General features: G+C 46.9%; 1 long non-coding RNA gene across 2 annotated transcripts; it reads right to left on the bottom strand.

The window, feature by feature from the left end:
* Window positions 1-13,999: 13,999 nt before the first annotated feature.
* Window positions 14,000-26,627, bottom strand: LOC114670626 (uncharacterized). Of its 2 annotated transcripts, none has more exons than XR_013400063.1 (3): window positions 23,702-26,627; window positions 18,387-18,487; window positions 14,000-16,125 (listed from the first exon to the last, which is right to left on the bottom strand). It is a non-coding gene; the product is annotated as an uncharacterized LOC114670626 (long non-coding RNA). The 2 variants fall into 2 exon arrangements; XR_003720328.2 differs by lacking the exon at window positions 23,702-26,627 and adding an exon at window positions 23,134-23,670 and having other exon boundaries at window positions 14,001-16,125.
* Window positions 26,628-26,912: the final 285 nt, after the last annotated feature.

Raw genomic sequence — 26,912 nt, 5'->3', positions numbered from 1 at the left:
AAGGGACCTTTGCAAAACCTGGGAGTGAGGACACTAGTTGGATCTGAGTTCGTGAATGCTTGTTGAGTGACATGCTTTTGCTTAAAATAGTTTTGAGATCCAGCAGGAAACAATTCCAAAATGTACACCTCTTGCACAGTTTAACATCTCTGTTTTGCAGGGAGTGGGTATTTAAATTACAACATTGTTTGACAACAGTTTTACTATATAAAGGATGGCTTTTAAACAAACCTAAGACCTGCCTGATGCATGTTAACAGCCTCTGTTGTTTGAGATCAGTCCCTGAAAAGGCTGGATAGACGTGATGAAACTGAAGTCATTTTATTTGATAAAGTTTGACAGCCTACCTTTTGAAAATGGCAAGATATTTTCCAGATATTATTTCCAGTATAAATGTTTAGTTTTTTCTGATAACGATTGAATAGTCCCTATAAATGCATTCTTTATGATTATTAGTCACTAATGGGCATTGTTATTTCTGCTTAAATATGTTCCATTCAAGCCTTGGGACATTTGGCTTATCAAATCAGCTTGCCGCATCTCCTCATGCTTTCGTTGCAGTTTTATTTTTAATTGAGAGTATCACATAAACACAGATTTTAAGTGGCAGCCTAGTTTATGCTATTTTTAGTAACTTTTGAACCATTTCCAAGGCATGGGTGCGATTATGAACCTGGTTCCTTTAAATCATTATCTTTTAAAGTATGCATTTTAAGATGCATATGTTTATTTTTCTGTGCATAGCAGGTAGAGTACTATATGGGATGCTCACTTCGCTTTGTCAGGACAAAAAGTGCCATCAACAGACTTAATTAGGCTGGGCCAGGTGGCTCATGCCTGTAACCCCTGCACTTTGGAGGACCTAGGTGGGAAGGGTTGCTTGAACCCAGGAGTTCAAGACCAGTCTGGGCAACATGGTGAAACCATGTCTTTACAAAAAAAAAAAAAAATATATATATATATATATATATACACACACACACACACACATATACACACATATATATACACACACACACATATACACACACACACACAAATTAGCTGGATGCGGTGGTATGCACCTACAGTCCTAGCTACTCAGGAGGCTGAGATGGGAGGATCACTTGATCCTGGGAGGTTGAGGCTGCAGTGCCTGAGGCTGCTTGCACCACTGTACTCCAGCCTGAGTGACACACCAAGACCCTGTTTCAAACAAAAAAACTCTTAATTGCACCACAGTGGATGAAAGCTGGCTGCAGAGTTCATATAGAAAGGCTGTGAATAGCTCCTCTCAGGAGCAACTGTGAGCCTGAACACACGCTTCTATCGTGCCCTTTAATAAAGTATGACCGTGTGTACGTGAGTCCAACGGTTGCTGACTAAAAGACTCATTCTGGTCATTGCTATACTCATAACCTAAGGCCTGAACTATCGGAAGCAGTAAAATGGCAGAAAATAACATACTAGACAATGAATTACTTTTTTTTTTTTTTTTTTTTTTGAGACAGGGTCTTGCTTTGTTACCCAGGCTGGAGTGCAGTGGTGCAATCTTGGCTCACTGCAACCTCTGCCTCCTGGGCTCAAGCAATCCTCCCACCTCAGCCTCCTGAGTAGCTGGGACTACAGGTGCACGCCGCCACACCTGGTTAATTTTTGTAATTTTTGTAGAGAAGGGGTCTCGCCACGTTACTCAGGCTGGTCTCAAACTCCTGGGCTCAAGCAGTTGGCCCGCCTCAGCATCCCAAAGTGCTGGGATTACAGGTGTGAGACACCATGCCTGGCAACAATGAATTACTGTAAATCAGCCCCCATGGGTCACTAGATGCCATAGAAAAAGGTGTGTTTTCTCTTGCTTTTCCAGGGTAGCCCCTTCACCTAATGGCTGTGTGACAACTTAAACACATACTTGTGTATGGAAAGAAGCCCATCCAGCGTTTTCACAGCGTGAGAACCGCTTACCTCCCAACGGGGAGAGCAGCGTGCTTGCGGCGCTAAAATTATCTGTGAATACGACAGAATTTTAAGAGGGAGCCAAGGATTTTCCTATTAGATAAAAAAACAATCATTGTGTCAGTTAAATAATTTTTCTTAAGCAGAAAACAAAACGCTTGTTACACAGGCATGCCCAGATTTACTGATCATATAGAAGCAGTTAGATCCAGCTGCCCTGGAGTTCAAAAATTGATTTAGAATGGATACAGGAGCAAATATGCCTGTTCTGTCTCTGCAGCCGAGCGTCAGTAAGTAGTCTGCAGCCTCCTGCTTGCAACCCCTGACAAGAAGCTGATATTTGAAAGTCTTCTTCCGAGGAGGCGGAAGGAGTCATACCCGATTGAGCCACCAGTTCCCTGGCACACTCACTCCCAGGACAAACACCGGAGGCCTCAGGGTCAGCCCCATGTGACTTCGAGCTCAGCAGCCTCCCCGAAACATGGCCATGATTGCTGACCTCACTCTGTTTTAACTTTGGGTGCCTGCAATTTTAGAATGTGATCCCAAGAATGTTGATACACAATATCCTATATATAGCCCCATGTTACAGTTGTTACTAACATCCGATTGCCTCAGAGACACTGGAAGTAAAATGCAAGTAATTTTTTTTTTTTCTTTTGAGACGGAGTCTCGCTCTGTCACCCAGGCTGGAGTGCAGTGGCCGGATCTCAGCTCACTGCAAGCTCCGCCTCCTGGGTTTACGCCATTCTCCTGCCTCAGCCTCCCGAGTGGCTGGGACTACAGGTGCGTGCCACCACGTCTGACTAATTTTTTCTATTTTTAGTAGAGATGGGGTTTCACCATGTTAGCCAGGATGGTCTCAATCTCCTGACCTTGTGATCCACTCGTCTCGGCCTCCCAAAGTGTTGGGATTATAGGCGTGAGCCACTGCGCCCGGCCAAAATGCAAGTAATTTTTAAGGAAAGGATGAGAAGCATAGAAGGGTGTAGTGGTGCTTTTGCTGAGAGGCGCATGGTGTGGGAGTGGTGAGATGCCTTCCAGGATAGAATGCAGTTGCTGCAGCTGCTGTCGGGCAGCTGTGGACGGAGGGAGAGCCTGGCTTTTGACTGAAACGCGTGGGGATCCACCTCCGTGCGCCGATGGGTGGCAGCCAGTCCCTGTGGGGTGCTTCCCGCTAGAGGCAGCCTGGGCAGAGTCCCTGGATCCCCTCACTTGGAGGTGTGCTGCTCACTGGGTCACCAGTGGCTCCATCTGCCTGGGCCCACGTGCTCCTTCCTCCTGCCGCGTGGCCCTGCTCAAGTCTTGCCATGTGACACCCCGGGCCTTCCTCTGATCCCACCATCTGGAGGTGCAAGCCCAGCTCCCCCACCTGACATTCAAGGCCCTCAACCGCAGTAGCTCATAAATCTCTTTGGGCCTAGGTATCATTGGGAGCTTGTAAAATGTACAGATTGAGGAACACTCCCTCACCTACCCTTAGACGCCCAGAAACAGGATCTCCGGAGTGGCACAGGAGCATCGGCCCCAGAGGCCACTGCTCTCCAGTCTGCGTTTCTTTCCTGCTTTCACAGATGTTTGAAACACCGGAGATTCTCTCAGTAGCCAGGCCCTTAGCATTTCATTCTGGGTGGTTCAACCCCAAAGAGCAATTCAGCATCTCTCTGCTGGCCTGTCACCCGGTCTTTGTTCCAGAGCCTCTGGAAGTGGCGCATGACTCGTGCTGTGGAATTTGCCAGGCCTCCTCCACGGAGTGAGCAGCACGATTGCATGCCCAGGTGACATGGGAGGGGAGCCAACAAGACCCCAGTTTTGCAGTGGCCAGGGAAGGCCCGGGGGACGGGAGGGAGGCAGCAAGAAGACTCGGGGTCTGACTACACAGAGTTTCCTCTTCCACCTGGAGGCAGATGCGGTCACGTGCAGCGTGGGCAGGATTCATCAACTGTGGGATTCGTCTGTCTGACTCTGCGAGTTTGTCTGGAGCTTGTTTGGTCTTACATCTGGATGATATTCCACCCTTCCTGATACGGACCCATTTCCAAATAAGCGCGGCTGGTGCTTTTTAAAAATTATCCTTACCATGTATTACAGTGAGTGGGATGACTTCAGATGTTTGGATGGATGGATGCAGACAGGTAGATAACTCCTGATAGATATATATATTTTTAATTCCACAAAGAATCAGAAATCAGTCATGAGAAGGTGAGGCCTCCACTTGGGCAAATGGAAGTGAGTTTCCTTACACAGCTTTTGAGCTCAGTGAAGTGCAAAGCGGAATTCTTAGTGGAATTTTCCAACAATGCATTGTTTTACATATTTTTAGGTCTTTAAATTAAAAAACTTTTTTGGGGTATAACTTACATACAGTAAAATTCCCACTTTTAAGATCTATGAGTTTTGACAAATGAATGGTCGTGTAATCACCGCTTCAGTCAAGACACAGGGCAGCTCCATCACCCTAGGAATCCCACTGTGCTCCCAAAATTAGAACAGGGACCCCCTTTTTTAGGGGCCTGTGGACCCCACACATAAAAAGCCCTGAGTTCCTTCAAAAAGAAATCCAGACATCTAGCCCCTAAAGAACTTACTAAAACAAAATAGTAACCTAAGACGACAGCGAAAAAAGTTAAAGTCCCCAAAATGTTTACCTTCCCTGTAAAACCCAGACAACACCTTAATGTATGTTACCGAGTTGTCATTCAAAAACTCAGAACCCCTCTAAGATCTCCCATCAGACAGATCCAGACACATAAACCTCAAATTTAAGAAAAGTAAAATCCAAACTTTAGTTCTAAGTTTTTTCTTGAGAGGCTTCAGAAAGTCACTCCCCTAGTCAGTGAACATTTTTCTACTGACCCCAGATTGTTAAACAAAACTCTTCCTTAACCAATTGCAGATCAGAAAATCTTTGAATCTTTCTACAACCTGTAAGCCCGCACTTGAAGACATCCTGCCCTTTTTAAGTCTAAACCAACATAGAACCTTCATATATTAATTTATAATGTTGCCTGTAACTGTTACTTTCCAATAACTTACCCCCACCTTTAAAAATCCTAACCTGCAAGTCATTGGGGAGATCAGAATTAAAACATTCAGCTGCCTAGTTCTCCATACTCGACACCCTACAATAAAAACCTTTCTTCCTATCTCTGGAAACCTTGGTGTAAATACCCAGTTTGACGATGGCAGACAGACCCCAGTTTGGTTCTATTATACTCCTTCGTAGTCAAGCACTACCCCTACTCCCAGCCCCCAGCACCAGATTTTGTTTCAATTGTCTTAGATAGTTTTGTCTTTTCCAGAATGTCACATAGCTGGAATCCTACACTATATATTTGAGTGTGGCTTCTTTCTTTCAACAAATGACTTCGAGATTCTTCCTGCTGTTTCGTGGCTCACTGTTCCTTTCTTTTGATTGTTGAGCGATATTCCATTGTCTGATCGCGCCACAATTGCTTCATCATTCACGAATTCAAGGACGTTGGCTTTCTTTCCAATTTGAGAGGTTTATGAATTAAGCCATTATAAATATTTGCATACAGGTTTTGTGTAAACAGATGTTTTTCTTTCCCTTGGGCAAATACCTAGGGTGAGATTTCTAAGTCACGAGGTAGATGTATGTTTATAAGAAACTGCCAAACCGTCTTCGGATGTGAATGCACCACTCTGCACTCCCACCAGCAAGGTCCGAGCATGCCCATTGCCCCATCAGAAATATTGGCCACCACTTGGCATTGTCAGGCTTTTTTTTTTTTTTTTTTGACAGAGTCTCATTCTGTCACCCAGGCTGGAGTGCAGTGGCGTGATCTCTGCTGGCTGCAACTTCTGCCTCCCGGGCTCAAGCAATTCTCCTGCTTCAGCCTCCCGAGTAGCTGGGACTATGTGCCACCATGCCCAGCCAATTTTTGTATTTTTAGTAGAGACAGGGTTTCACCATTTTGGCCAGGCTGGTCTGGAACTCCTGATCTCAAGTAATCCACCCGCCTTGGCCTCCCAAAGTTCTGGGATTACAGGCATGAGCCATCACACCCAGTCACGCTTTTGTTTTCATTTTTATTTTTATTTTATTTATTATTATTATATAATAATATTAATATTGTATAATTATATAATAATATTATCTTATATTATAATATTATTATATAATAGAATATTATATATTATATATTAATATTAATATATAATAGAATATTATATATTATTATATATTAATATTATAATATAATATAATATTATATATTATATATTAATATTATTATGTAATAGAATATTATATATTATTATATATTAATATTATTATATAATAGAATATTATATATAATATTATATATATAATATTATATGGAGTGCAGTGGCCGCAATCTCAGCTCCCTGCAAGTTCTGCCTCCAGGGTTCACACCATTCTCCTGCCTCAGCCACCAGAGCAGCTGGGACCCCAGGCGCCCGCCACCACGCCTGGCTAAGTTTTTTTGTTGTTGTATTTTCAGTAGAGTCGGGGTTTCACCGTGTTAGCCAGGATGTCTCGATCTCCTGTCCTCGTGATCCGCCCACCTCAGCCTCCCAAAGTGCTGGGATTACAGGCGTGAGCCACAGCACCCAGCCTTGTTTTTGTTTTTAATTTTAACCTTTCTACTACGCATACAGTGACATCTCACCGCAGTTTTAATTTGCATTTCACTAATAGCCAAAGATTTGGAAAATCTTTTCACATGCTTATTTGCCGGTGAGGTGACTGTTCATAGCTTTTGACATTTTATACTCTGGGTTGAAAGTTATTTATGTATTCTGGACACAAGTTCTTTATCAGACATATGTTTTGTAAATACTTTCTCCCAGTCTGTGTCTTGTTTTTCATTCACTTAACAGTGTCTTTCAAACAGCAAATTTTTTTTTCAATTTTGATGACGTCTAATGTATCTGTTCTTCTTTGATGAATCATTCTTTTGGTGTCATATCTAAGAAATCTTTTGCATAACTCAAGGTCACGAAGGTCTTTTCCTAGGTTTACTTCTAGAAGTTTTATAATGTTATGTTTTACATTTGAGTCTGTGATCCATTTTGAGCCAAATATCACTTATGACCCAAAGTGTGGATCAACGTTCGCTTTTCCACACATGGCTGATGTATTGTTTTAGCACCATTTATTTTAAAAACTATCCCTTGTCCCTTGACTTCTCTTTGCAGCTGTGTTAAAATGTATTGACAGGCATGGTGGCTCACGCCTGTAATCCCAGCACTTTGGGAGGCCGAGGCGGGCAGATCGCCTGAGCTCAGGAGTTTGAGACCACCCTGGGCAACATGGTGAAACCCCATCTCTACTAAAATACAAAAAATTAGCTGGGTGTGGTGGCGCACACCTGTAGTCCCTGCTACTCGAGAGACTGAGGCACGAGAATGTCTTGAGCCCTGGAGGCAGAGGTTGTCGTGAGCCAAGATCATGCCACTGCACTCCAGCTTGGGCTACAGTGAGACTTCATCTCAAAAAAAAAAAAAAAGGATTGGCCACATGTGTGAGTGTTTTAGCTCCACCCTTTCCCAAGCTAGCCCCTCATCGGAACCAGGTTATCTTGATGATGACAGCATATAGTCAGCCTCAAACTCAGACAATGCAAGTCCTCCAGCATTATTCTTCTTTTCTAAAGTTGTTTTTGGTGATTCTGAATCCTTTGCCTTCCCGTCTAAATTTTCAAATCCACTTGTCAATCTATGCAAAAAGAAAATGTTGCTGAGATCTTTGGGGGAATGAATTTATAGATCAATTTGGGAAGAGTTTTACACTTTAACAGTACTGAGTCTCCCGATCCGTGAACACAGGAGTGTATCCCTCCAATCATTTAGGCCTTCTTTGATTTCTTTCATCGTTGTTTTGTATCTATCGTAGACATCTTGCACAGATGTTGAATCTATATCAAAGTTTCTCATGGATTTTCCTTCGGGGAGAGTGCTATTATAAATTGTACTGTTTTTGCAATTTCAATTTCTCGTTTTTTGGCGCTAGTATGAAGAAATACAGTTAATTTTTGTTCATTGACCTTGTAACCCGCAGCCTGGCTAAACTCACGTGTGAGTTGAAATTGTTTATTTGTAGATTCCTTGGGGTTTTCTATATAGATAATCATGCCATCTGCAAATGGAGACTATTTTATTTTCCCGTTTCCAAACTGTGTGTGTCTGTTTTAATTTCTTGCCACATGGCACTTACTAGGACCTCGGATATGATGTGAATAGGAGTGCTGCGAGCTGACATCTTTACCTTGTTTCCACTTGAGGAAGATCATTGAGTTTTTGTCATTAAGTATGATGCTAGCTGTTTTTGTAGGTACTCTTTTACATTTTATTTCAATAGTTTTTGGGGAACAGGTGATTGCTGGTTTCATGGATCAGTTCTTTGGTGGTGATTTCTGAGATTCTGGTGCACCCATCACCTAAGCAGTGTACACTGTACCCAATATGGAGTCCTTTATCCCTCACCCCTCTTCCACCCTTCCCCCTGGCCGAGTCCCCAAGGACCATCGTATCATTCTTATGCCTTTGCATCCTCACAGCTTAGCTCCCACTTATAAGTAAGAACATACGATATTTGGTTTTCCATTCCTGAGTTACTTCACTTAGAATAACGGTCTCCAACTCCCTCCATGTCCAATATATATATACCACATTTTCTTTATTCACTTATTGGTTGATGGGCATTTAGGCCAGTTCTATATTTTTGCAGTTGCAAATTGTGCTGCTATAAACATGCACGTGCTGTGCAAGTGTCTTTTTTCATATAATGACTTCTTTTCCTCTGGGTGGATACCTAGTAATGGAACAGCTGGATCAAATGGTAGTTTCTACTTTTAGTTCTTTAAGGATTCTCCATACTGGTTATACTAGTTTACATTCCCACCAGCAGTAAGTGTTCCCTTTTTATCACATCCACACCAACATCTATTTTTTTATTTTTTAAATTATGGCCATTCTTGCAGGAGTAAGGTGGTATCTCATTGAGGTTTTAATTTGTATTTCTCTGATAATTAGTGACATTGAGCATTTTGTCATTTGTTTGTTGGCCATTTGTATATATATATTTTTTTTTTTTGAGAATTGTCTATTCATGTTCTTTACCCACTTTTTGATGGGATCATTTGTTTTCTTCTTGCTGGTTTGTTTGAGTTCCTTGTAGATTCTGGATCTTAGTCCTTTGTCACATGCATAGTTTACAAATATTCTGTCGCACTCTGTGGGTTGCCTGTTTATTCTGATTATTTATTTTTCTGTGCAGAAACATCTTAGTTTAATTAAGTCCCATCTATTTATTTTTTTGTTTTTGTTGCATTTGCTTTTGGGTTCTTGGTTATGAACTCTCTGCCCAACCCAATGTCTAGAAGAGTTTTTCCGATATTATCTTCTCGAATTGTTATGGTTTCAGGTCCTAGATTTAAGTCTTTGATCCATCTTGAGTTGATTTTGTATAAGGTGAGAGATGAGGGTCCAGTTTCATTCTTCTACATGTGGCTTGCTAAGTATCCCAGCACCATTTGTTGAATAGGGTGTCTTTCCCCACTTTATGTTTTTGTTTGCTTTGCCGAAGATCAGTTGGCTTTAAGTATTTGACTGTATTTCTGGATTCTCTATTATATTACATTGGTCTACATACCTGTTTTTATACCAGAATCATGCTGTTTTGATAAGGATGGCCTTGTAGTATAGTTTGAAGACTATGTAATGTGTGCCTCCAGAGTTGTTCTTTTTGCTTAGTATTGCTTTGGCTACACAGGCTCTTCTTGAATGTAAATGGCCTAAATGTTCCACTTAAAAGATACAGAATGGCAGAATGGCTAAAAATCTACCAAGTATCAGCTGTCTTCAGGAGACTCACCTAACACATAGGACTTAAGGTAGAGGGGTGGAAAAAGATATTCCATGCAAATGGAAACCAAAAGTAAGCAGGAGTAGCTATTCTTATGTCAGACAAAACAGACTTTAAAGCAACAACAGTGGGGGAAAAAAACACAAAGAGGGACATTATACAATGGTAAAAGGATGAGTCCAACAGGAAAATATCACAATTCTAAATATATATGCACCTAACACTGGAGCTCCCAAATTCATGAAACAATTACTACTAGACTTCAGAAATGAGATTGATGGCAACACAATAGTAGTGGGGGACTTCACTGTACTCCACTGACAGCACTAGACATGTCATCAAGAAAGTCAGCAAAGAAACAATGGACTTAAATGATACCCCAGAAAAATGGACTTAACACATAGTTACAGGTAGATAGATACTTAACAGATAGTTACACCAACTGCAGAATAGACCTTCTCTTCACCAGCACATGGAGCATTCTCCAGGACAGACCACGTGATAGGCCACAAAACAAGTCTCAGTAAATTGACGAAAATCAAAATCATCTCGAGTACCCTTGTAGGTACTCTTTATCAGATTGAGGACATGTTTTAAAATTTCTATTTATTCTATTTATTTTCTCTTTACTCTCTCCATATTTATATTTACTTATTTCTATTTTATTTAAATGACTTATGTCTTTATATTTTAAATGGGTGTTTACTATTTATATAGTTTCTTTTTCATCCAGTCCAACCATCTTTGTGTTTCCATTGGTATATTTGGACCACTTACATGTAATGTTATTATTTATGTAGTTGTATTATTTTCTCTTTTTCCTTACCTCTTTTTGTACTACTTTTTATGGCCCATCAGAGCCTCGGGCTGTCTGCTGTTCCCCAGGGGTGACCACATGCTGTCCTCTGTGGCTGTGGTAAGAATGGGAGTACAGTGCTTCATACAGCCTGGCACAGCAGGCAGCAGAGGTGGGCCCCTGGCAAGTGCTCTCCTCCAATAACCCGCTAACAGTGGACTTTCAGCTTCTCTGTACTTTGTTGGGGGAAGCAACTCCAAGCCATGATGAACATCAGAGCACACAGCAGGCCCCAGTGAGCAAACTGGACAGGACTGAAGTCAGTGGGGTCTTTTGTTAGGACCCAACAAGCTGGCAAACAGGCTTCCACTGCTCTTGACAGTATCCTTTTTGTAAGTGGAAGGAAGATATACATAAAATTGGCCATCTTAGCCATGATAAGTACTGTTCAGGGGTGTTAGGCACATTCCCCTTGTTGTACTCCCAATCTCCAGAACTCTTTTCATCTTGCCAAACTAAAACTCTGTCCCCATTAAACATTAACTCCCTATCCCCCTCCACCCAGGCCCTGGAGACCTCCATTCTCCTTCCCAACCCTTATGAATTTCACTACTCTATGTGCCTGGGTTATTTCACTGAGGTTCATCCATGCTATAGCCTGGGTCAGAATTTTTTTACCCTTTTAAAGGTGAATAATTTTCCTTTGCATGAGGGGGATCACATGTTGTTTATCTGTTTATCTATTGATGGACACTTGGGTTGGACAGTTCTCATTTTAAAACTTGAAGTTTAATTAAATGAGAATGAATCAACACTGGAGAGAGAAAGCATCTCCTCAGAGGGGAGCGAAAGCCCCCCACTCCTGGTGCACATGCCCCAAGGACCACAGCACTATTGAGACGTCGCCAGAACGTGACAGAAGACAAACTGAAATCATGTGTCAGGGTGGGGCTCTGTATTTGTACTGACCAGGGGAGGGTCATCCAGGGGCCCAGCTCTGAGAATGTTCCCGACCTGTCTGGAGTCATGCCCCCTCCTGCTCTGTTCCATCCTTCCACAATGCAGCAGCCAGGCAAAACAAAGCTCGTGTTTCACCAGGCCCCATGGTAAATGCTGTTGGAACCCCTCAAAGTTTTCTGAAGACTGGTTTTGTTCTTATTACTTAAGATTCAGGCCAGGCGCAGTGGCTTACGCCTGTAATCCCAGCACTTTGGGAGGCTGAGGCCGGCGGATCACGAGCTCAGGAAGTCGAGACCATCCTGGCTAACACGGTGAAACTCCGTCTCTACTAAAAATACAAAAAATTAGCTGGATGTGGTGGCAGGCGCCTGGGGTCCCAGCTACTCGGGAGGCTGAGGCAGAAGAATGGCGTGAACCCAGGAGGCGGAGCTTGCAGTGAGCCGAGATTGCACCACTGCACTCCAGCCTGGGGGACAGAGCAAGACTCCGTCTCAAAAAAAAAAAAAAAGATTCATCTAATCCATCCCAAGACTTGCATTGCTGAAACAGAGTATAGCAGAAACACATGATTCTCACCCATTTAGGGACTGTTCGCACGTCCAGACACATGACAGTCAGTGTATTAGTCAGTTTTCACACTGCTGATAAAGACATACCCGAGACTGGGAAGAAAAACAGGTTGAATTGGACTTACAGTTCCACATGACTGGGGAGTCCTGGGAATCATGGTGGGAGGTGAAAGGCACTTCTTACATGGCGGTGGCAAGAGAAAATAAGGAAGATGCAAAAGCAGAAGCCCCTGATCAAATCATCAGATCTCATGAGACTTATTCACTACCCTGAGAACAGTATGGGGGAAACTGCCCCCATGATTCAATTATCTCCCACCACATCCCTCCCACAACACGTGAGAATTATGGGAGTACAATTCAAGATGAGATTCAGGTGGGAACACAGAGCTAACGTGTACGAGTTAGTAAATGACAGCAGAGAAGCCCACTTTCCCGTAAGTCAGCGAGCCTGTCTTTATAAATGGCTCAAAGCAAGGGCCGGGCGCGGTGGCTCACGCCTGTAATCCCAGCACGTTGGGAGGCTGAGACGGGCGGATCACGAGGTCAGGAGATCAAGACCTTCCTGCCTAACACGGTGAAACCCCGTCTCTACTAAAAAATACAAAAAAGTTAGCCGGGCGAGGTGGCGGGCGCCTGTAGTCCCAGCTACTAGGGAGGCTGAGGCAGGAGAATGGCGTGAACCCGGGAGGCGGAGCTTGCAGTGAGCTGAGATCCGGCTACTAGGCTCCAGCCTGGGCGAAAGGTGAGACTTTGTCTCAAAATAAATAAATAAATAAATGGTTCGAAGCTTTCCTTGTAACTAAAAAAAGAGGAGAAAAAAGGGTCCTTTTTGTCCCTGACATATGAAAGCCAGCATTTTCTGAGGCAGTTGCCTTCCCTGAGCGGGGCTGAGGGCCGGACCCTGGGCTCCTCCCTTCCTTGACCCTCCCTGCCCGCACCAGGCCTCGCGTTCTCTGGGAAACTGAACTGGACCCTGCTTTCCCGTCAAATCCAACAACTGCCCATCAGCTCAGGATGCCTTGCATAACTATCTGTAGCATTTGCTCCCCAAATTTACTTGAATAATTTTAAAAGAAAACTCTACTGTTACCAAAAATGGAAAATCATTTTCTTAATAAGTAGGAGGGATCCCCCAAAGTGAATGCATTGAACCCTCCTTGTTTTTTTAACTTCTGTTGGAGACTGGAGCACAGGAGGCTGCTGGTGGAGCCTGCCCGAGTGTGAAAGTCAGGCTCACCCCTAAATAAGAAACCTCTTTGTAATCAGAAGGATTGGAAACTAACTGGAAAGGGCAGACCTGCCTCAACTCAGGACTCTGTGTTTTTAAGTACTGTAGCCGTGCACTTCCAAAACTCATCTTGCAAGGCTGCAAGCCACTTAGAAATGAGTGCTCAAAACAGAAGGCTTGAACGTGAGGGATGCAGGCTACAGGGCATTTCTGTCCAGCCACCTGCAGGGCCTTCATTCAGCTGAGTTGTCCGTGAGCACTGCACAAGAAGTGCCAATTGCAAGGCTAGTCCAGGGCTCCGGAGTCAAATTAAAACTGTGTCCCACTTCCTGCCCCACCGCTAGGTGACATTAAGCCCTAGACTTCTAGGACCCCGATTTCCTCAAGCCAATCAATACATGTTCATTGAATGCCCTTCCTAGCTACCAGGGAAACGGGGAAGAGAAAATGTGATTCGCACTGTAAGGATGCCGAAGACCATCCCCTCTCCTTCCCCTCTCCTTCCCGTTTCCTTCCGGTTGCTTGGGGTCCTGCAGAGCAGGTGCCCCGCTGCCTGTGTTACAGGGCTTCTCTCAGAGGCCTGCTGGGAAGCAACGGCTTTGGGGGGATGCCTGTTTGTAGCCTTTGCCCATTTCCATGCTGGTGGATTTCCTGCTATCTAGAGGACGCACAGGAATGCACATCTAGACCTAAAGCATTTCCTTCCCCCAAATGCAGCAGAGGTGGCAACCCCAAGAGCCTCGGGAATGGTGAAGTGCAGTATGCTAATTAGGGAGTGATGTGTCCTGAGGAGCTATTATCTCTGTTTTTAATATAATTCCTTTAATTATACATTTGTATCATTTAATTTTAATATTGGCCATATTTAACAACACATATGCAAATAATCTCGCCGTCAGCGTTTGTGGGTTCGTTTTGGTCGGAACCGGGTGGCACACACCGCTGCCTGCTGAGCCTGCAGAGACAGAAAGTTCCACAGTAACTCCCCCGACACAGCCCAGGGCAGGGGCTCAGGCAGCGCCTGCACTCTGTTCTCCCTGCCTGCTCTTGGTTGCGCCCTCTCGTGTCACTCCAGTCTTAGCGAGGCTCTCCTCTCCTGCTGGCACAGAGGTGGACAACAGTCCCAGGGGGTCCCTGGGGATCCTTGGGGATCCCAGCAGAAGGTCTCTGGCCTCTGGATCCCAGAGATGTCCTGAGCCAGTGGCCATACAGTGCTCGGTTTGCTCGGCCCTGGCCACTCCCCTCCCCCGGGTCTGGAGGTGGAGGGCAGCATTGTGTGGACCAGAGCTGGGGACAGGAGTCCCAGGGAACATCCGGTGGCATTAGAGAACAGAGGGCTGTGACTGTCCGGCAGTCAGAAACATGGAGGGTCCGCCACAACCTCAGAAGCTCCTGGTCGAAAACTGTGCAATCCTGTTTCAGCATTCTGTCGGAGGCTTTACAATCTGGAGATATTTTTAAACCTTTTGGTGCTTGGGGTTGTCAGATTTCGGAAGTAATACACACTTGTTTAACAGGGGAAACGGTAATATTCATGAGGGTGAGTTAATCGCCTCCACAGCTCCTTCCTCCCCCACCTGCGGGGGCTCCTTCCACGCCCGGCTGCTGGCTATGCCGACTCAGACACACGTGCACGGTGCAGGGGTTGCTTTGCGTTTGCTGACGTAGACCCAAAACACACACAGGATTCTGCGCCTGGCTTTTTTTCACTGTGCAGTAAAGCTTGGGGTTCCCTACCAGAAAGAGCCCTGAAAACAGGAGGGTTTGCTCTCGCTAAACTGGAGACTGGGAGCTTTTCATTCATTGCTCTTCCTGAAGGCGTAGAAGCGCAAAGATCTCTTGAGATTTCTAAATTTGGTCAGAGTGTACAGGGCCGTGCAGGGTGCCTGTGTGCTAAAAATACCAGCCCGGGTCTGGGGTGAAGGCTGCGTGCTCAGAGAAGGGGCTGTGGGGAAGATGGCTGGAGGCACACCTGGGGTCCCAAACAAGGCTGCCTCAGCCTCCTCCTAGGGCTGGGGCCTCCCCACACTGACATCCAGGCTGCCAGCCATGCATATGGCACAATCATGGCTTAGGGAAGCTGCCCCAAATTGAGTAACCCTTCACCTGAGATCCTACACCCAGGGGTTGAACACCACCTCGGGATTGGGATCCTATCTAGGACTCACCCGCACTGACATTTACTTATTTCCAACTCACTTTTTAAAATCAAATGCATTTATATTAAAGTAAAATCTCACAGTGCTACAGTACATAGGAAACCTTATCACTTGTCATAAACGATAATGATAGGTAGATATAATATATCTCATATATAAACTGATAATAGGCCAGGTGCAGTGGCTCACACCTATAATCGCAGCACTTTGGGAGACCGAGGCAGACAGATCACCTGAGGTCAGGAGTTCGAGACCAGCCTGTCCAACATGGTGAAACCCCGTCTCTACTAAAAACACAAAAATTAGCCAGGCATGGTGGCAGGTGCCTGTAATCTCAGTACTCAGGAGGCTGAGGCAGGAGAACTGCTGTAACTCGGGAAGCGAAGGTTGCAGTGAGCTGAGATCACGACATTGCACTCCAGCCCAGGTGACAACAGTGAGACTCTATCTCAAAAAAAACATTAAAAATTTTTTTAAAAAATTAGTTGGGTGTGATAGTGCACACCTGTAATCCCAGCTACTTGGGAGGCTGAGGCAGGAGAATCCCTTGAACCCGGGAGGTGGGGTTGCAATGAGCCAAGATCGTACCACAGCACTCCAGCCTGGGTGATACAGCGAGACTCCATCTTAAAAATAAAATAAAAATAAATAAATAAATAAATAAATATTATCATTACTGTTATTAACATTTTTGAGTGTTTGCTCTGGGTAGGCACTGTTCTGATACACTAGCATATTAACTGGTTTAATCCTTGCAACAGTCCCTGGGGGACGTCCAGCATTGCCGCCCCCTCCTAATATCCTCATTTTAGGAAAGTAGTTTAGGGCCTTAAAAAGACACATCGCTACTAAACCAAAGACAGGGATCACTGAAATCGTAGCGAAACACTGCTGGTGGATTTTGAATCTGAATTTACTTCTGCATTTGCTTTATTCATTCATTCACTGATTCCCTCATTCATTTGTTCAGCAAGTGTCTGCTGAGAACCCACTCTGTGCCCCACACTGGGAAGGCGGGTGAGTGGGTCCTGTCCCAGCCCTCCTCAGTACAACAGGCACAGTGTGGTGGGCACTTTGGAGCCACAGGGTGGGTGGGGAACAGGGTCCCAGCCTAGGCAAGGAGGGTGCCGCTGCGTCAAGTTTCTAAACTTTTAAGGATGAAAATAGGTGAAATAAGGGAAGAAAGGAGGAGGACATGGCAATTCAGGTACATTTTTTAAAAATGGGTGAGGCTGGGCATGATGGCTCATGCCTGTAATCCCAGCACTTTGGGAGGCCAAGGCGGGCAGATCACGAGGTCAGGAGATCGAGACCATCCTGGCTAACACAGTGAAACCCCGTTTCTAGCCGGGGTTTCAAAATACAAAAAATAGCCGGGCGTGGTGGCAGGCGCCTGTAGTCCCAGCTACTCGGGAGGCTGAGGGAGGAGAATGGTGTGAATCCAGGAGGCAGAGCTTGCAGTGAGCCGAGATCACGCCACTGCACTCCAACCTGGGTGACAGAGCAAGACTCCGTCTCAGAAACAACGGATGAAGCAAGTTTCATGTCTTCGTTGGATACCCCTATTGTTAACATACCAGAAAAAGAATTTAACCTCATTTTCTTTATCTGTAAAATGGAAACAATGGTACCAGTTTCAAAGGATAACGTCAGATTTTTGTTTTGTTTTGTTTTGTTTTTTGAAACAGAGTCTCACTCTGTTGCCCAGGCTGGAGTGCAGAGGCATGATCTTGGCTCATTGCAACCTCTGACTCCTGGGTTCCAAGCGATTCTCCTGCCTCAGCCTCCCGAGTAGTGGGGACTACAGGCGTGGGCCACCGTGCCCGGCTAATTTGGATAACATCAGTTTTAAAACATTACAGCTGTGCCTGCCACAGAGTAAATGCTCAAAATATGTGACTAATCATAATCATTATTTTTATTACTGTTGTTGGCAAATGATCATGTTTTCCATTTACCATAGCTACGTTATAAAGTTTATTGTTTTCATATATTTGATTTTTTAAAGTGTGTTGGCAGTGGCAGGCTCTCGGCGAGTTTAAGCTCTTATCCGTGTGACCATCTTCACCCTCGTTTGCATGCGTCCTGGAATTTTATGAGCACAGCACACCAAAAAATTTACTTGCAATTTCCCCCATGTCCCTTTTGTCTTCCTGAGGCTTTATTTAGAAAGAAGTGGAAATCCAAGCCCCTTCTTGTAAACTAATAGCAGTTCATTTATTTGATGGGGGATTTAAATTCCTTACCAAATGGTAAAAGCAACCCAATAACTAGCAATATTTCTAAGCAGCACAATTCACAGCGCGGGACTTCCTGCACCTGATTTAGACGGCAGAATATTTGTCTTTCATCACCGAAGTCTCTCTCAGCAAAGCAAGGCAGTTTTGCAAGATCCTCTACCCAGAGCAACCAGACTCAGTTCGAAGAAGTTTAATTTTGCCTCATCTCTGTCCACCTCCAAATGTGTCCAGCACGTGTGGAAGTGTCTGCTCAGGGAAAATTAAAACTCTAGAATGTCGGTTTAAATCCAGTGACAGAAGTTAGAGCTGGACTCTGAGTCAGGCCAGCCTGGCCTATTCCAGCCACCGCCTCCCATTTGTAAGGAACACCAAGCTAGTCACCGCCTCCCAGCTTCATTTCCTCATCCTCTCTCCGTGCCTCAGTTACTCTCTCTGGAAACAGGCTGCCTCTGTGACTCCGGAGATCTTGAAATGAGATCATTCAGGGACACCCGCTTAGTACAGACCCTCATATTTAATTAGTGGTAAGCAAGTGTTTCCTATCATCATTGTTACTATTATTATTATCGTCTGTAGAGTGGGGACAAGCTCACTGTGGCTGCAAGGTGACCTGGGAATTACAGGGAGCAACACTGGGTGGCACCTACCCTTTAAAAGCAGCTCTAGAAATCTGGACCAAGCTGTGAACAGGCATCCAGGGTGCAGCGGGGAGTGAATGAAATGCCAGAGAAGAGATGTCTCAGAAGGGCTGTAAAAGGAAAAGAGAAGGGAGGCTGAGGAGGGTGGAGCACTTGAGGTCAGAAGTTCGGGACCATCCTGGCCAACATGGTGAAACTCTGTCTCTACTAAAACCCCATCTCTACTAAAAATACAAAAATTAGCCGAGTGTGGTGGCGCATGCCTGTAGTCCCAGCTACTTGGGAGGCTGAGGCAGGAGAATCGCTTGAACCCAGGAGGTGGAGGTTGCAGTGAGCCAAGATCGTGCCACTGCACTCCAACCTGAGCAACAGAGCGAGACTCTGACTCAAAAAAAAAAAAAAAAGGAAAAGAGAATCCTTAGGAAAGAGAATGGGACTGCAACGGCGGGAGAAAGCAGGGTGCCCCTCCCCACACCACACACGGCCAAGCGGAGCCCACGGCCTATACAACTGAGATGAGAGCTGGGTGGGGCGTTCTGCTGTCGCCTGTCATGGTCATAACAGGAATCGCAGTTACCAGAGCCCCTGTGAGATGTCCCAGGCACCCCTTAAGCCAAGCAGTTTACACCAATTATGTTGGATTGATTTCGTCTGTAATCTTCATACCTGCCCTGGGAGCAAAGTGCCATCATGATCCACCTTTTACAAATGTCAAAAGCAAGGCACAGAGAAGTTAAGAAACATACCCTAGGTCACACAGCTCCAAGGTGGAGCTGGGATTTGAGCCTGGGCAGGGTGATGCCAAAGCCCACCTACTCGACTGCCCCAGATCTGCCCCCAGCTGCCTTCAGAGTATGGGTGCTGATGGCCCCCTCGGCTCTAGGCCTCAGCGGAAAAACCACCCTTGGCCATTTGGTGTTTAACTCCCAGATTCCATGCTGTCCTCTGGTGCGGCTGGGATCAGGGTTGTGAGGTGCTTGCTTGGGCCTTGGGTGGGAGGGGGCGTGTCTGGGGACGTGCGTGCCAGAAAGAATGAATGGCCTTGGGAGTGGGACAGAGACAAGCTAGGGAGGCAGGGACCCCCGACAGGCCTGAAACAACGACAGCTGAAGCTGGGCGGGGCGGGGGGGGCCAGATGGGCCCAGAGGTCTCCTCGGGGTCCACAGAAGGAGGATGCTATGGACACAGCTTTCCAAAGTTTCCTTGCCACCCCAGCTCACAGCTACCCTTCTGTGTCTGCACTGGCTATTTAAAAAAATTCAGATCTAGCAGAATTTGGAGCATAATTTCCAAATGGCAATTCTGTTCCTAAAACTGAATCCAACCTGTTGCCTAATATAATCCCAGGGGCTTGTTTCTGACCCTCCAAAGAGGTCATTCCCACAGCCCTGGGACCTGAATTCTGCCACCGACCCAAGTGAGCAGGAAATGGGCTCTCCCCAAAAGCCACCAGGAGGAACACAGCCCGGCGGACACCTTGACCTCAGCCCTGTGAGTCTATTTCATGCTTCTGGCCTCTAGAACTGGAGGGGAATAAATGTGTGGTGTTTGAGTCACTACCTTTGTGCATTTGTTACAGCAGCAATAGGAAACAGGTGCATTTCCTCTGTTGATTTTATTAATAGAATGTTAGTAATTTGCTGGCGTTGCTGGAGTTGGTGAGTGGCAAGCTGGGAACTTTACAGTCAGTTCGTCCACAGCCTTCACCCGAGTCTGGCCAGGAGGAGGGACCCGGCTCAGAGGAGGAAGGACGTTTTCCAGGGCCCCTCAGGACCTGAAGCCTGGTCAGTCTGACACAGAAGATACCCCACTCAGGCAGTACCCACCAGTGTCTCTACATCTTGATATGGTCTTTGGCTAAAAATGAGACAATTCTTAGACCCATAGAAGGATTCTACTGAAGAAGACACTAAAAACCATTTAATCTGATTTTAGTTATTTTGAAGATGAGCAAAAAGAGGCCCAGAAGGATTAAATGACTTGTCCGAGGGCCGGCACAGTGGCTCATGCCTGTAATCCCAGCACTTTGGGAGGCCGAGGCGGGCGGATCATGAAGTCAGGAGACCAAACCATCCTGGCTAACATGGTGAAACCCCGTCTCTACTAAAAATACAAAAAATTAGCTGGATGCGGTGGCGGGCACCTGTAGTCCTAGCCACTCGGGAGGCTGAGGCGGGAGAATGGCGTGAACCCGGGAGGCGGAGCTTGCAGTGAGCCGAGATCACGCCACTGCACTCCAGCCTGGAAGACAGCGAGACTCCGTCTCAAAAAAAAAAAAAAAAAAAAAAAAGTGACTTGCCCGAGAACGCATAGCCAATCTCCTTAAATGGAATGATGTTCCATTCAGTTCCTCCCTGTAGCCAGAACAGACCTGACCGGGCCGACTACAACACTATCCACTCTCTCTCTTGCCCAAGTTGTAAGACCCCCAGTTTTCAGTTTTCAGGGGGTTGCATGGCCACCCAGGATAAAGACTACATTTTCCTTGCAGTGAGGTATGGCCTCATGACACAAGGAGGTGAGCGGAAGTTTTCTAAAGTATTCTTCAAAGGAACAGGGGACATCCTTCTCTGTTCCTTCCTTCTTCCTGGCTGGAAAGAAGATGTGATGGCTGGAGCTCACGCAATAATTTTGGACCATAAGGATGGCAGAGTCGTGAGTCACCCTAAAGACGTTGTGGAGCCTCCTCCTGGCCCTGGAATGCTGCCCCAGACTTCATTTTTATAGGAAATAAAAATATGCCAGGAGAATTCAGTTTCTTTTTTTAAAAGCTATTGTGATTTTTGCTTGTTTTGCTTTCTGCCCCTTGTAGCCAAACCTCATTTAACTAATAAAGGAAAATATTCAAGTGACAGACCTTCTGGGAGAGAAAGATGTGATGTTTCAAAGACAGCTTCTAGTAAAGGCTCAATGCCAGCCTCCCCCTCCCACCACGACTGCTGACCCTTCTAAGATCCCACTGTGGCCTGCTGCTGCCAAAAAATGGCAGAAATTGTGCCAGAAAGTGCCAGAAATGGTGCCCTGTCTGCATGGTCCAGGATGGTTCACCCCCAGCTCGGCCCTCCTTGTGCCTCTAAGAGTACCCCCCAGTGGCCTGATGCCAGCCACAGGACCATCTCCAAATACTAACCACAAGGGAGGTGGGAAATGGAGGGTGCGTTCTGGGCCTCCACCTGCTGACACTCAGGGGCTTGTTACTATAGGAAGAACGGATCCTGGAGCCGTCTAAGAGTCCTTGCCTCATGGGGGCTCAACAGCTATTGGGTAGACAGCAACTTGATGAGCAAATCCCCTTCTTGTCCCCTAGGCCAAAGGCTGTACTTCCCCAAACTCATCCTCCTGCAGAGAAGCAGATATTGAGATCAGGGTTGTACCAGAAAATCCAGGCCCTCTGGTGTGTTCATACTTTCAGATGCTCAGGGACTAGCTCAGAGCTCAGGCTCTGCAGTCAGATGGCCTGAGTTCAGATTCTGACACTGTCTCTTATTTAGCTGGGTAGGTGCATTCATTTCCAGGGGCTGCTGTAAACTGCCACAACTTCAGTGGCTTCAAACAGCACAAAGTGATTCTCTTATCGTTCCGGAAGTCAGAAGTCTAAGATGAGCTAAAATCAAGGTGTTGGCAGAACTGCGTTCCTTCTGGAGGTTATGGCGAAGAATCCATTTTCTTGCCTATTCTGGCTTCTAGAAGCCTGCATTCCTTGGTTCATAGCCTCTTCCTGTATATTCAAGGCCAGAAAAGACTGGTCTTGTCTTTTTCATTCTGACACAGACCCTCCTACCTCCCTTTTCCACATTTAAAGGACCCCTGTGATTATACTGGACCCACCCAGCAACCCACAATAACCTCCCTCTCTGAAAGGCAGCTGACCGGCAACGCTAGATCTATGTGCCACTCAATTTCCCAGCCGTGGAAGGCAGCACATCACGGTTGCAGGGATTAGAACATGGACATCTTTGGGAGCTGTTACTCTGCCGACCTCGGCAAGCTTTTGAAACCATTTTACCTCCCTGAGTCTGTTTCTTCGCCTCTAAAAAGAGAATAAGAAATATCTAACTCCCACGGACATTGCAGTGAAGAAAAAATATAATGGACCTGAAGCAAGGGCCTCAAACTGGCCACCCACAGGCTCCACCCAAGCAATGAGCATGATTCGCCTCCCATCCAATCTCCATGAGTTGCTAATATTTTTTAGCTGGCAAATTTCACATTAAAATTCAAATTTCCTGTTTCTCTTAACTGATAGGAGGATCTTACCCACTGGATCTGCTTTCTGGGGTGTTGACAATCAGCTGCACTTAGCCGTGGCTGCCCCTTTGGGACAGGCCGTGGTTCCCCAGTTCACCACAGTCCCAGCTTTTCCCTATTGTCTCTCCCTCAGTCCACTTCTTCCAATTACATGCCCTGCCAGGCCCCCAGAGGGAGCTCGATTTGAGACATTTGCGAAGAAGCGTCAGCAGGCAGAAGCAACTTCATAAAGGATAGTTAATATTATTTCTATTAGCGAAGATCCATTAACAGGGCAATTCTCAAGTTTAGCTGTGCATTAGAATTCCCTAGGGAACTTTAAAAACTGCTAGTGCCCAAGCCACACCTGCATGAATTACACGGGAACTCTGGGATAAGGCCCAGTTCAGGATTGCTACAGCTCCTCAGGGATTCTGGCCAGGGCATTTTCAGACACTCCCTGGGAGCCAGAGCTCAGGCAACGTGGAGCAGACAGAGCTGATGTGCAAGGCTGTGAGGTAGAACTCACCTCCCCAGTGTCCCCCGCAGGCAGAGAGGAAGAGAGGGCCAGCATGTGGATTGTGAAACCACTAATGAAACATGCCAGGCTGCGACAATGAGCTACGGCTGTCTGCACATCCGCTTCCTGCTGTGAAGAGCTGAGGGGCTGCCTGGACGCTTGTGGAAGCTTCCCGAACTCAGTCAGTCCTTCACAGAGCAGTAGGGGCGAGTCCACGGATTCCTTTCCTTCTCTCTGTACACTCCCAAGACGTAGGAGCCTGTGAGGCCCCCCGGCTGCTTGTGCAGTGATCATCTTCCTCCTGCTCTTTATTCCAGAGATGGGAAATCCCTGCTGCATGGGTACCTGAAAGTTCTGGCAACTCGGATGCAGGATCAAAATGTGGTTCCACTATTGGTGATGAACCATAAGCCATACCATTTATCATTATTTATTATTATTATTATTATTATTATTAGAGACAGTGTCTTACTCTGTTGCCCAAGCTGGAGTACTGTATTAGTTCATTCTCATACTGCTAATAAAGTCATATCCAAGAATGGGTAATTTATAAAGGAAAGAGGTTTAATGGACTCACAGTTCCACATGGCTGGGGAGGCCTCACAATCATGGCAGAAGGCAAATGAGGAGCAGTCCTGTCTTACGTGGCGGCAGGCAAGAGAGCTTGTGCAGGGGAACTCCTATTTATAAAACCTTCAGATCTCGTGAGACTTATTCATTACCACAAGAACAGTATGGGGGAACTCATACTGTTCAATTATAACCCCGCGATTCAGTTATCTCCAGCTAGCCCTGCCCTTGACACATGGGGATTATTACCATTCGAGGTGAGATTTGGCTAGGGACACCACCAAACCATATCAAGTACAGTGTTGTGATCACTGCTCACTGCAGCCTTGAACTTACAGGCACAAGCAGTCCTCCCACCTCAGCCTCCCAAATAGCTGGGACCACAGGTGCCCAACACCACACCTGGCTAATTTTTAATTTTTTCACTATGTTGCCTAGGCTGCCATTGAGCCTCTGGGCTTAAGCGATGGCCCTTCCTTGGCCTCCCAAGGTATCGGGATTACAGGTGTGGCCACTGCTCCAGCCCCCATTTATTAAGTGTATTGAACAAATATTTATGGAACGCCTGCCGTGTACCAAGTGCTATTCTAAGTGCAAGGGATAAAAGGGATGGAGTCCTTGTCTAAAGGACTTGGTGAAATAGCAGGTGGCGCAGAGGGTGTCCGTGCTGTGGACGAAGCGCAGCAATGGGAGCAGGGAGCTCTAGGAAGAGGAGGGTGAGTTAATCATTTCTTAAGGGGGTGCTGAGAGAATTTGACAACTGAGCAAAAGGAGAGTCTTGTGAGAGAAGGATTCCAGGCAGGGGACAGCAAGGACCTGGGGTAGGTGTGGAAAGGAGGCCTAAGGACTATAGGCCACGCTTGCCCATGGGACCTTGATCCAGGATTCCAACCGGTGCTCACCTAATCCCTAAGCCCAGGCTCTGACCCGCATGCTCAGGTGGTTTTGCTCCATCTCTGCTGAAGTCTAGTTTGGCCCCTCTGCAAGGTCAGAAGTACCACCGTGGCTGCCCTGGTTAGCGCCCACCCTGAGGGCCCACCTAGTCCATCCTGCTGCCCTGTAGGGGAGAGGCAGAGGCTCAGAGGGGACAAGCCACTGACTGGGAGGCCGAGGGGCCTGGGTAGGCCTTGCTCTTGTGCCATCCAGCATCGCCCCGGCTCTGGAAGTGTCCTTTGGAAAGAGCAGCCTGGGCAGCCAGAACTTCCTTCGTGACTCCCTCGCAGGGAGGGGGAGAGGTGAGGGCCAGACGCCTTTGCTCTTCCAGACAGCCCTCACAGAGAGAATGGTCCCCCCAAGCCAGGATGTCCCCGTGATCCTGGGGGCAGCTCCACCTCTGGGGGCGCATAGCCCAGGCGCCCCGGGCCCACTCAGAAGGCTGACACCTGGGCCAGGGCAGGGGACTGTTCCCTGTTGGCCTCCGAATTCTGGACAGTTGGCTTTTGTGGGGAGGCTGCAGGCCCCAAGCCCATCTCCCATCCTCACCCACCCGAGCATCACCCTGGAGACAGAGGGGAGACCCTGGGAGTGTGGCAGCTGCCACTCCATCTCCATCGACCAGTGCGGCCATGTTGGACTCATGTGTTAAAGGAAATAGTGAGGTCAACCCAGAAACGTGAATCCTTGTTACCAGCTCCCACCCCCTACAGTTTAGATTCCCGGGGCAGGAGAAGCTAAACGACCCCCGCTCCAAACCCCCACTGGGCACCTGGCCAGCACAATTGTGCCTGCCCTGGACATGAGGGGAAATGGAAACAAGAGGGGAGGGAAGAGGAAAGGAAAGGGCAGAGAGAGAGGATGCAGGGAAAATGAGAGAGAAGGGAAGGGAGGGAGGGAGGGAGGGGAAAGTAGGCTGTGGCTCTCCCTGCACTGCCCCGGAGAATTAAGGCTTCTCTCCTGCCCTAGATGGGGGTTCCTAACTCAGCCCCTTTGCAAGACCCCAGCAGCTGCAGCCTCGCCTTCCTGAGCAGGGGACAGGACCAGTGCTGCCACCCGCCTGGGCCTGTGGGTGCTGAGCAGCTCCTGTGCACGGGCAGGGAGGCTCCGGTCCAAAAGGCAGGTGAGACTCGGCTAGGGTCAGGCGGATGTTGGGCAGATGTTGAGAGGTCAGGGACCGTCGGCCCCCACCCCTCCCACAGAGATCACAGCCCCCTGAAGGAGACTGGCTGGTTGTCCTTGGAGCCAGGCCTGCAAAATGTATTCATGCCACTTCCAGGAACCTCACCTAAGGAGAGAGAAAAGTGGGGAGAGAAGGGGAGGGGAAGAAGAGAAGAGAAAAGGGAAGGGAAGGAGGTTGTGGGTGCAGAATTCCAGAGCCCTTTCAGATAACAAAGGACTATTTAAAATGACCGAAATCTTCAGCTGAGAGGCTAAGTTAAGGGTGCAGCCTGCGGGTTCAGCTGATTTAACCCAGCCCTGCGCTCAACCCTTTCGGCCCTCATCTAATGGAATCCACACAGTCACCTGGGAGGTAGGTCCTGTTCCATGTCACAGATGGGGAAAGAGGCTCACTGGCAGGAGGAAGGCTGAGGGCCCAGGGCGCTGATAGCATCGCCTCTCACACTCTGGTCAGCAAAGCTGTGAAGCCGTTGTGTTCACCTCAGGACGGTGCCAGCAGCCAGCTGTCTGCACTCTTGACAACATTCCTTATTCTTCCTGTCACTTTAAGGCCCCTGGACAGACCAGATGCACCCAGGTGGATCAGGAAGCGAATATGTAAACTTGAACCCAGGTGAGCTGGTGGGGGGACTCTAGCACCCCGTTTTCATTTAAAATGTTCTTAAATCAGCTTTAAACAAAGCGACTGTGAGAGGCTGAGTTCATTTCATGGAAGAGTTCTTTGCATGGAAGGTAGAACTTTCCACCTAGCTGAGACAGGAGTTCAAAGTGAACCTCATGCCTCATTTGACAGTGAGAAATCTGGCCGCCCTTTGCCACGCAAGACTCTCCTCAAGCAATCCCTCCCACCCCACCCCCAGCCAAGTCATCCCAGGGCCAAGTTCAAATGTCCCAGGGCCAGGCAAGCAAACTTCTGTGGGCCAGTGGCCCGGGCAGAGACAGGAGGGAGTGCTGTGTGTGTGTGTGTGTGTGTGTGTGTGTGGAGGGGTACATTTGCATGTGCACTGTGCCATTATTCTTACATAGAGCTGCTAATTTGCAATTTTCAGCAACACTCTTCTCTGCTGGAAGAGCAGCTGGGCTTGCTCGGGGGCCTCCATCTC

The sequence above is a fragment of the Macaca mulatta genome, chromosome 10 (genome assembly GCF_049350105.2).
Source record: "Macaca mulatta isolate MMU2019108-1 chromosome 10, T2T-MMU8v2.0, whole genome shotgun sequence".
Taxonomy (NCBI): domain Eukaryota; kingdom Metazoa; phylum Chordata; class Mammalia; order Primates; family Cercopithecidae; genus Macaca; species Macaca mulatta.
Note: the sequence above shows the minus strand (reverse complement) of the source record. Positions and strands in the feature narration are given on the sequence as shown.